Source organism: Aptenodytes patagonicus, chromosome 2, assembly GCF_965638725.1.
Source record: "Aptenodytes patagonicus chromosome 2, bAptPat1.pri.cur, whole genome shotgun sequence".
Classification (NCBI taxonomy): domain Eukaryota; kingdom Metazoa; phylum Chordata; class Aves; order Sphenisciformes; family Spheniscidae; genus Aptenodytes; species Aptenodytes patagonicus.
In genome coordinates, this window is record NC_134950.1 from 117,664,800 (window position 1) to 117,672,496 (window position 7,697).

Genomic DNA, 7,697 nt, shown 5'->3' on the forward strand with positions numbered 1-7,697 from the left:
GCAAAAAATGGGTTGTTTCATGGTGGCTTCACGAAACCCCAAAGCAACCAAGTTCTTGCGTACTGGAAAGACTTGCCTGCGAGCACGCTGAACCAGCACCACCAAACGCAGGGTTTCTTGGTGGGTCAACACACCTCGACCTTGATTCCCAAATGCAAGCACCCACTGCTGAGCTCAGTTTTCACGTATTAGGAATTCTTCATTCGGAGGCGCCCCTGTTTTCTTTTCTGGGGTGGGTTATTTTAAGCCTATGTCAGATGCCGTCAGTCACCAGCCTAAAAGAACTGCTCGGACCCCTGGCTTCGCTCTCGGTGTCCCACGAGGAACTTCACAAGCAGTCCACAGCCGTATTGGCATATGGCTATCACCACTCCGCTCCCAAGACATCTTAGATTAATAAACTGGTAATTGAATGGCGAGTTCAGTGCTGCTGTTTGCAGAGAGCCATGACCGCTGAATGATTACCACAGCAGGCAGCGCTACGGAGGTGTTGAAAGAGTCTATTAGTCTGCTTAGTCTAAGGCAGCATGGAGTGTTAATGCAAGCTCTCTGCAAACAAATACTCTGCACAGATGACACAAGAGCAGCAACTGGGGGGGGCTGTTTTCTCTGTGGGGGTTGTCACCAGAGAACTGTCATGCTTGAACATGCAAGAAATGCACAGAACTAGGTGACCAGGGCTGGAAATGCAGGCAGGGAAGGAGTTGTCCTTGCACCCTGGTTGTAGCTCTTGTGATGGGGGAAAGGCAAGGCAAGAGGAAGACTGCTGCTGCTTGCTGGCAAGGAGTCACACCCATCCTGTAACATGATGTGCCTCTGAGACTCATTCCCTGGGACTTAAAATGACCCGTTAGAACCCAAGGGCACAGGTCATGCTCAGGAAAAGACAAGGATTGCCACATTCGGAAGTCAGAGGAATAAGCGGCTCCGACGTACGTTGACACTCCCCCACCAACACCCCTGTGGGATGCCCACTCAGCCCCCTGCCCCAGCAGCCGTGAGGCTCGCAAAGCCATTCCCAGCCAAGGGAGCTGCAAGCCCCAACCCCGACAGCCATCCTCGCTCCACCAGGGCTTGCAGCATTGCGTGGTGCTTCTGCAAGCTGGTGGTTTGTGGCCAGTCCTCAGGACAGCAGACGCTTTGAGCAGCCCCTGGTGGGACCGCAACACATGGCATGAGGCAGAGGGACACGATTCATGGCCCACTCTCTCAACAATCAACAGGGCTAAAATAAGGTGTTTGCCGTTGATAGGTTGTATCAGTTTTGGTCATGGATGACTCTTGAGTAATCATGACTTGGAAGGACTGTGGGTTCCTTTGAAGAGCCAGAACATCTGCCTGTTGTGGTACAAGTCTCCTGCCACAGAAAAATCCTTATAGATAACTTTCATCCTTCCACAGGTACCTAACCCTCAAGCAATATTTCGTAAAACATACAGGAAACATTTTAAATAGTTTTAACTAACACCATGAGATGCTTTACCATATCCAGGTTGGTGTCTCCAAGTAGATTCTCTCTCCTCTCTCACCTCTTCATTTTTCTCATCAGGAGGCTGATCTGACATCATTCAAAAGTTTGGGATTGACCTTTTTTGTGTTTATCAGCTCTCCTGCTACCATGGCTCTGGAAAAGAGTTCAGGTCACCTTGCTCCCAGTTGTTTTGACGTGAAAGCAACAAGACATCAAACACCACTTTGAAAAAAGAGGCTTTAAAATAAAACCTTATAAACCAGAAAATAGCACAAAAGTATCCTTGGGATCTAAAGGAAGAGATTCAATGAAATTACATCTGTCACCTCAGGTTAAGATTTTAATTGGGAACCACAGGTACTCAAAGAAAGGGGAAATCTTGCTTTGTGAAACCTGGAGTCAAACTCTGCCCATTTCAGTCCAGTGTCCCTCCGTGCAGAGAAAGCTGTGTAACCCAGTCCAAGCCAGATTTGACAAAATCACGGCATATGCCCCCACATTAGTTCTCCGACCACTTCTCCTCGGCTTCTCAAGTGCTATCCTTGGGAGTCAGCAGAGGCATGCCAATTTGCACTGTATGAAAACCTGGCCCTTGAGACACAATGGAGAGGCAAATAAAGGTCAGTGCTGCCCGGTGACTTCCGTAAACCAGAGGGAATTGCAGCTGTACCCTACTCCCAGGGCCAGCCGCGCCAGCGGAGAGGCTGTGCAGCAAGCAGCCAGGGGGACGCCATGGTGGTGGTGGTCCCTGCCCAAGGCTGGAGCTGCCTGCGAGGACACAGCATCGTCTCTACACTTCTTCGGAGGACAAACCAGCATGGGGGAATGCGGTTTCCCAGTGCAAGGTGCTCAGACACTGCTCCTGAGCACTGGATCTTTCTCCTTTCCTTTTTTCCCCTCGAGGTTAGAGGGAAAGGATGCCACGGCACAGCCTGATGCAGAAGCCCCTGCACGAAGGGCGCCAGGGGCAGCAGGCGTCTCAAAGCGGGACCAGCTTCCCCCAGGCTGGTGTACCTGCTGTGGCTCTCCAGGCACAGGTGAGGCACTGCTCTTCTCAAAACAACCATCTGAAAATGCTGCTACTGCAATTAGAAGTTCCTCTCACCTCTCCAACCGGAGTAATCCCTTTCTGCCCAAATTCAGCCAAGTCCCTGCACTCAGGGGTCGTTTCTCCACAGCCAGCCCCCTCCGCCGCCGTCAGCCTGCGTTACTGTCCGACAGATCTAAAGAGCAGGATTTAACGTGCTGCCTTGTGATTCTGCCCGCTGAGGATGTCCAGTGGCATAAGCTCATCATATGACTGCATGCTGTGCACATTGGGGTAACCATGTGGAAGAGCTAATTACAAGGCAGGAAATTGGAGCACAAGCTTGGAGGAAGCAATCTTTCAGCACGCAGCAAAGCCAATCACACAGTCTTTAGCAACTGTGCCTTAAGTAGCAAGAAAACTGGCTGCTGAAGGAGGACCTGGGTTAAATATCTCTCTTCCCCTGTTTCGTCTCAATTTCTGCTGTTGCTGTAACACAGCTCAGTGGAAGTCTAAGCAATGTTGTCCAAGAGCGATGGAAACCTCCCTTCATTAACAGTTCAGCAGAACACTTAAGCATGTGCTTAAATTTAGGCATATGGATAATCTTACTGGCTTCAACAGGATGGCTTGCATGGTTTTTATTAGACGCATGACAGAGAACCTTGTTGAGTCAGATCCAGAAGGTTCATACTTTCTCCAAGATCAAAGGCAGCACACCAGCTCCTACAGCAGAACGCACACGGCTGCAGTTTATTTGCTTTACACTGACTACATTTGAGTGGGATGAAGTACAGTCTGCAAGCCAAATTAAGCTCTCTCCCTCTTGTGTTTTGTTGCGATTTTTTTCTTTTTAAGCATGTCAGCAGAACAAGTTGATTTTTGACAGTGCAGATATTTGCAGATGAAACACTGGGATTGTTTGCAAGTTGCTGTTGTGCTAAAATACAGAAAATCTGCAATACAGCTAAGTAAGATGTTAAGTGAGTTAGAATAATGTTTTCATTGGCACCAAGACACCTCTGTCATCTGTCCACCTCCCCCCCTCCAAAGATTTAGCAAGATGGAAGAACTAAATGCCAGACAGCGATTCCTTTTGACTTGGGCATCTGCATTTACTACTACCATTTGCTTTGAAATCTCTATGCCAGCAGGACAAAATAGTAAAGTGTCTTTGAAATATCTACCCCCCTAGCCTGCCCCCCCCCATCCAAATTACCACCAAAGCAAAGAGTGCAAGCATCACGCTCCCTAGCTGATAGAGAAGCTCTGGAAGTAACATCACAGTCACACGAAAATAGGCTTGAGTGTAGATGGCTGCAAATAATAAAATAATAAAGGTTTGCTTTTGGCCTGCTAACTTTGCAAACACCGCTCTAGGTCAAGGGGTGAAAACATGGATTGCTGTCAGATCACATAGGGATCTCAGTGGATCAACTGTGACTTGAGGAGAGGATCAAAGTGCTCACAGCCTGCTGCCTACCGCTGAGGTGGGCAGCAAATACGCACAGCACGACTCAACAGCACAAATCTCTAGAAAAGGCAGAGTAGCAACTACAGCCAGTGCACGGGCAAGATCTGATATCGCAGGAGCCATACAAGGAACCCGAAAGCTGAGAGGTGTCACGAGGACAGAGGCAGCGCTTGGGAAGTGATCCTTTGGTCCCCAGCATCATCTGGGTGGCTACATCCAGACCAGACCTCTGGAGACTGAGGAACGGGAATCAGCTGAGGACAGTAAAACAGCTAGTGACACAGATTCGCTCTGTGAAGTGTACTGGCAGCACTCACACACGCAGAAACACATGACTATATACAATCAATACGTATACATATCAATCCTTACATTAAATTCTCATGCTTTTTTGTACAGGTTGAAAAATAGACAGTAGTTGTGTACGACTGACATCCCAGAACATTTATGAGACATAAACGATGGTCTTGCTCAGAAATGCAATTAATGAAAAAGAAATCCCTTCTTGGCTTCTTGCTATCTCAGCAATTCCCAGTTTAAGTTGCTTTATTTAACATGCACCAGCCTTTGCATCAGGTTTTCTTACAATGCGTACCACAAAGTGAAACTCAAATGCAGAAGCCAAACTGTTTTATTTCCAATGAATGTGCCATCTACTCGGCAACCAAAAAGCCTCAAACGCTTCAAACCAGACCCGAGATCACTGTCAGCTGAAGACAGCAGATTAATACTGTGAAAGCATGAACTGGAGCAGAGCACAGGCTTATGTCAGTGCTTGCTTGCTCACTCTGCTGCCAGTGCCAGAAGTATTGCAGAATCCAGCTAATCCCTAAACATAACCAGAAGTAAAAGCCACATGACATATTTTGGACAAAATATCAACAAGGATCAGGTTTGTCAAGCAAAAGGTTGTGCATTGGAAGGTCACTTTTTCAGTGCTATTTCACTTTAACCTTTATCACCCTTGTTCCCACAGATCGACCGAATAACCAGAACCAGGGAAAGTTTTCCACTAACACACCCATAAATGTATCTTACCTCTGAAGCAATGGAAAACTTTTAAGGCACTTAGATGCCATGATGATGAGCATGGCATTAAAAAAATGTAGATAGATAAGATAAGGCAGGGGATTGTCTGGCAGGAGTCAGCAGCTGTAGTTTGACATGATGATAATTTCCCTTGTGAATGCTGGGATAAGGGCAATGTGGCTCTCACATCTTCCATTAGCAGGGCAACAAATACAAAATATTCCTCTAAATGAGTCCTGTAAAAATCGCCCTATCTCTCTAGCCGATGTCTAGAGCCACCGAGAGAGTCAAATACTTCACTCTTAAATGGGAGGCTAAGGAGCGAAAGGGACAGCATCAAGTGTTGACAGCTCATCAGAGCTCAGATGCTAAGTGAAAGCAAGATCAGTGCTTGGATTAGGACACTGTGGTAAAAACACAGCGCCAATGAAGAGACGAGATCATTAAGCACAAATTTTACGGAGAGGTAAAGCAAAAACGAATTTTGCTTGTGCATCAGCTTCCTTCCCTCTAGCTACGAAGACTCAGGAGAAAGAAAAGCCATTGTAAAGTCATCCCTTGAAACCAATTTTCTGGCAGCCTCCTACATCAGAGGAACAGTGTGCTGCAAGGAACATGAGGTGACACCAACATATGGGAATAAAGCACAAGTGCAGGGAAAGTAAGGCAATGCTTTTAAGAGACATTTGGAAGAAACACCATTTCCCACCTCGCATCACATAGGTTCCTCAAAACAGCCTTCTACTTCCACGCAACATATGGCTGCGTTACTGTGAGATAAATTTCACCATTTAAAAGTCCACACACCCTTTAAATGTGTTTTAATAAGTCCAGCAGGGCTTGTTTTTTACTCCCAGGCGTAATGCCCAGGAGTCCCTTCAAGTTTAGTCAGCCGTGAGCAACGGAGCAAATTTGGATAAAATATAGAGGCCTTATTACAACTTGCTATTATTGTAAATTAATAAATGATGCTATGAACATCATTGCAAATTGCTACGCCCTCCCCTGACTCATGCACAATCCTTTCTCCACGTATTGCAGAAAACACAAACTCATTTTTTCTACAAGGTTTCTTTACTCACTAAAGGAGCGGCACCTCTGCAGTCACAGCCAGGGTCTGTGCAGGAATGCAATTCAGGCAACTAAAACCAGGATACACTCATCCCTCAGTATCAAAGTTTGAGTATAAAGGAGTAACCTTCCTACAGCTCACGCAGACAGAACAAGAAACATATTTCTATTTTGTCTTTTCTATGTAACTGCTGGGTAAGGCATTTTCTATAGAAAGTTTACAAAAAGGTACAGGATTGTTTCTTTTTAAAGGTCTCGAACAAATTTCAAGTGCTATTGCTAGAGCTCAAGCGCACAGGGCTAACCATGAGCTCTGTCCTCCACGTTACCTTACCATAACATATGCTATTGTGCACACATCACAAGCCCTGGCAGCTTCTATAGCCATTAATAATTTTTTTCCAAGTTTTTCTCCTTTGCTTGGTTTTTGGGTACGAGGAAGAGTCCTGGCCCCCTGCAGCAGTGAGCATTTGTGCTCATTGGTGCCATCTTGACACGACAATGTTTTACAGTCTCCTGCAGCCCCACCGAGCTGTGGAAACAGAGAGCAGAGAAGTCCCCATCATCCTCATACCCTGGGAAATACCCGTGGTGCTTCAATCAAGCTTCACCCAGCGTCTGCACCCATCCCTCCATCTAAGGCAGCTATACACATGGAGTTAAATAGCGAAAAGTGTGTCAGTCTGTAAATAAAATTATGCCACAGAACACCCCCCTGGCTGCCATCGGCATCCCAGCATACAACAATAGATGCTGTTCAAAGCTCCAAATTCATTTCTGCAAAATAAATGCAGATATAAAATAAAAATCGTTCCACAACAAAACTGAGGCAGAGTTTACAGCGGAAGCAGAGCAGAATATAACAAGAAAGAGGCTAAAGGTTTTATTTATTTGTATGCATACATATTTATATACCTATACATGTAAGCATTTTACATTAGCAAGAGGTTTTACTATGGAAAAAAAAATCCTATCTTACTGGGGTAGAAAGGTCAAGGTATTTTAAATTAATTTTTCCACCATTTGTGTCTGACAGAAACTGATGCTGTCTAGGTAAGTACTGCTATCTTGGGATGAGCTCAGGGCCAGCAAAACAAGGTGATAAGGAAGGGACATCATCTCAAAACCAATAAAACTCCTTCCCAGATGGCATTTTTATCTAAGAGTGCCAAAAGAAGCTAGACAGGAAATTTGTGGACCTATATCATGGTAAACTCATTAAGAGTGAGCTTCTGAAAGACTAAAAGCGAGTTAATCTGGTGCCTCTGATTAAAAAAGGACCTCAGCACTTCAGCTCCATCAGCCTAATGTTTACAATGTCTAAAATAATTTAATCCACCAGAGCATCAGTCCCGTGAATACCTATGAAGGAGATAACGTAACTAGCTTGCATTTTAAAGAGGTCCCCAAACGATGTGCTAAAACCAATGAGCACAGCAGTGCGAGCGTCGAGGTTTCCCTGAACGGACTGAGAGGCTTCCTGCTCAGAGGATTTCCAAATAACCCCTGAGTTCAGTTTTAAGGCAAAAACACGAAAGCACAGGGCAAGCAGGGAGCATTAAAGCAGAGGAACTTCTCTCTAAAGCAGCCCAGTCCTTCTGCTGTGTTTCAAGCAATGGGACCCG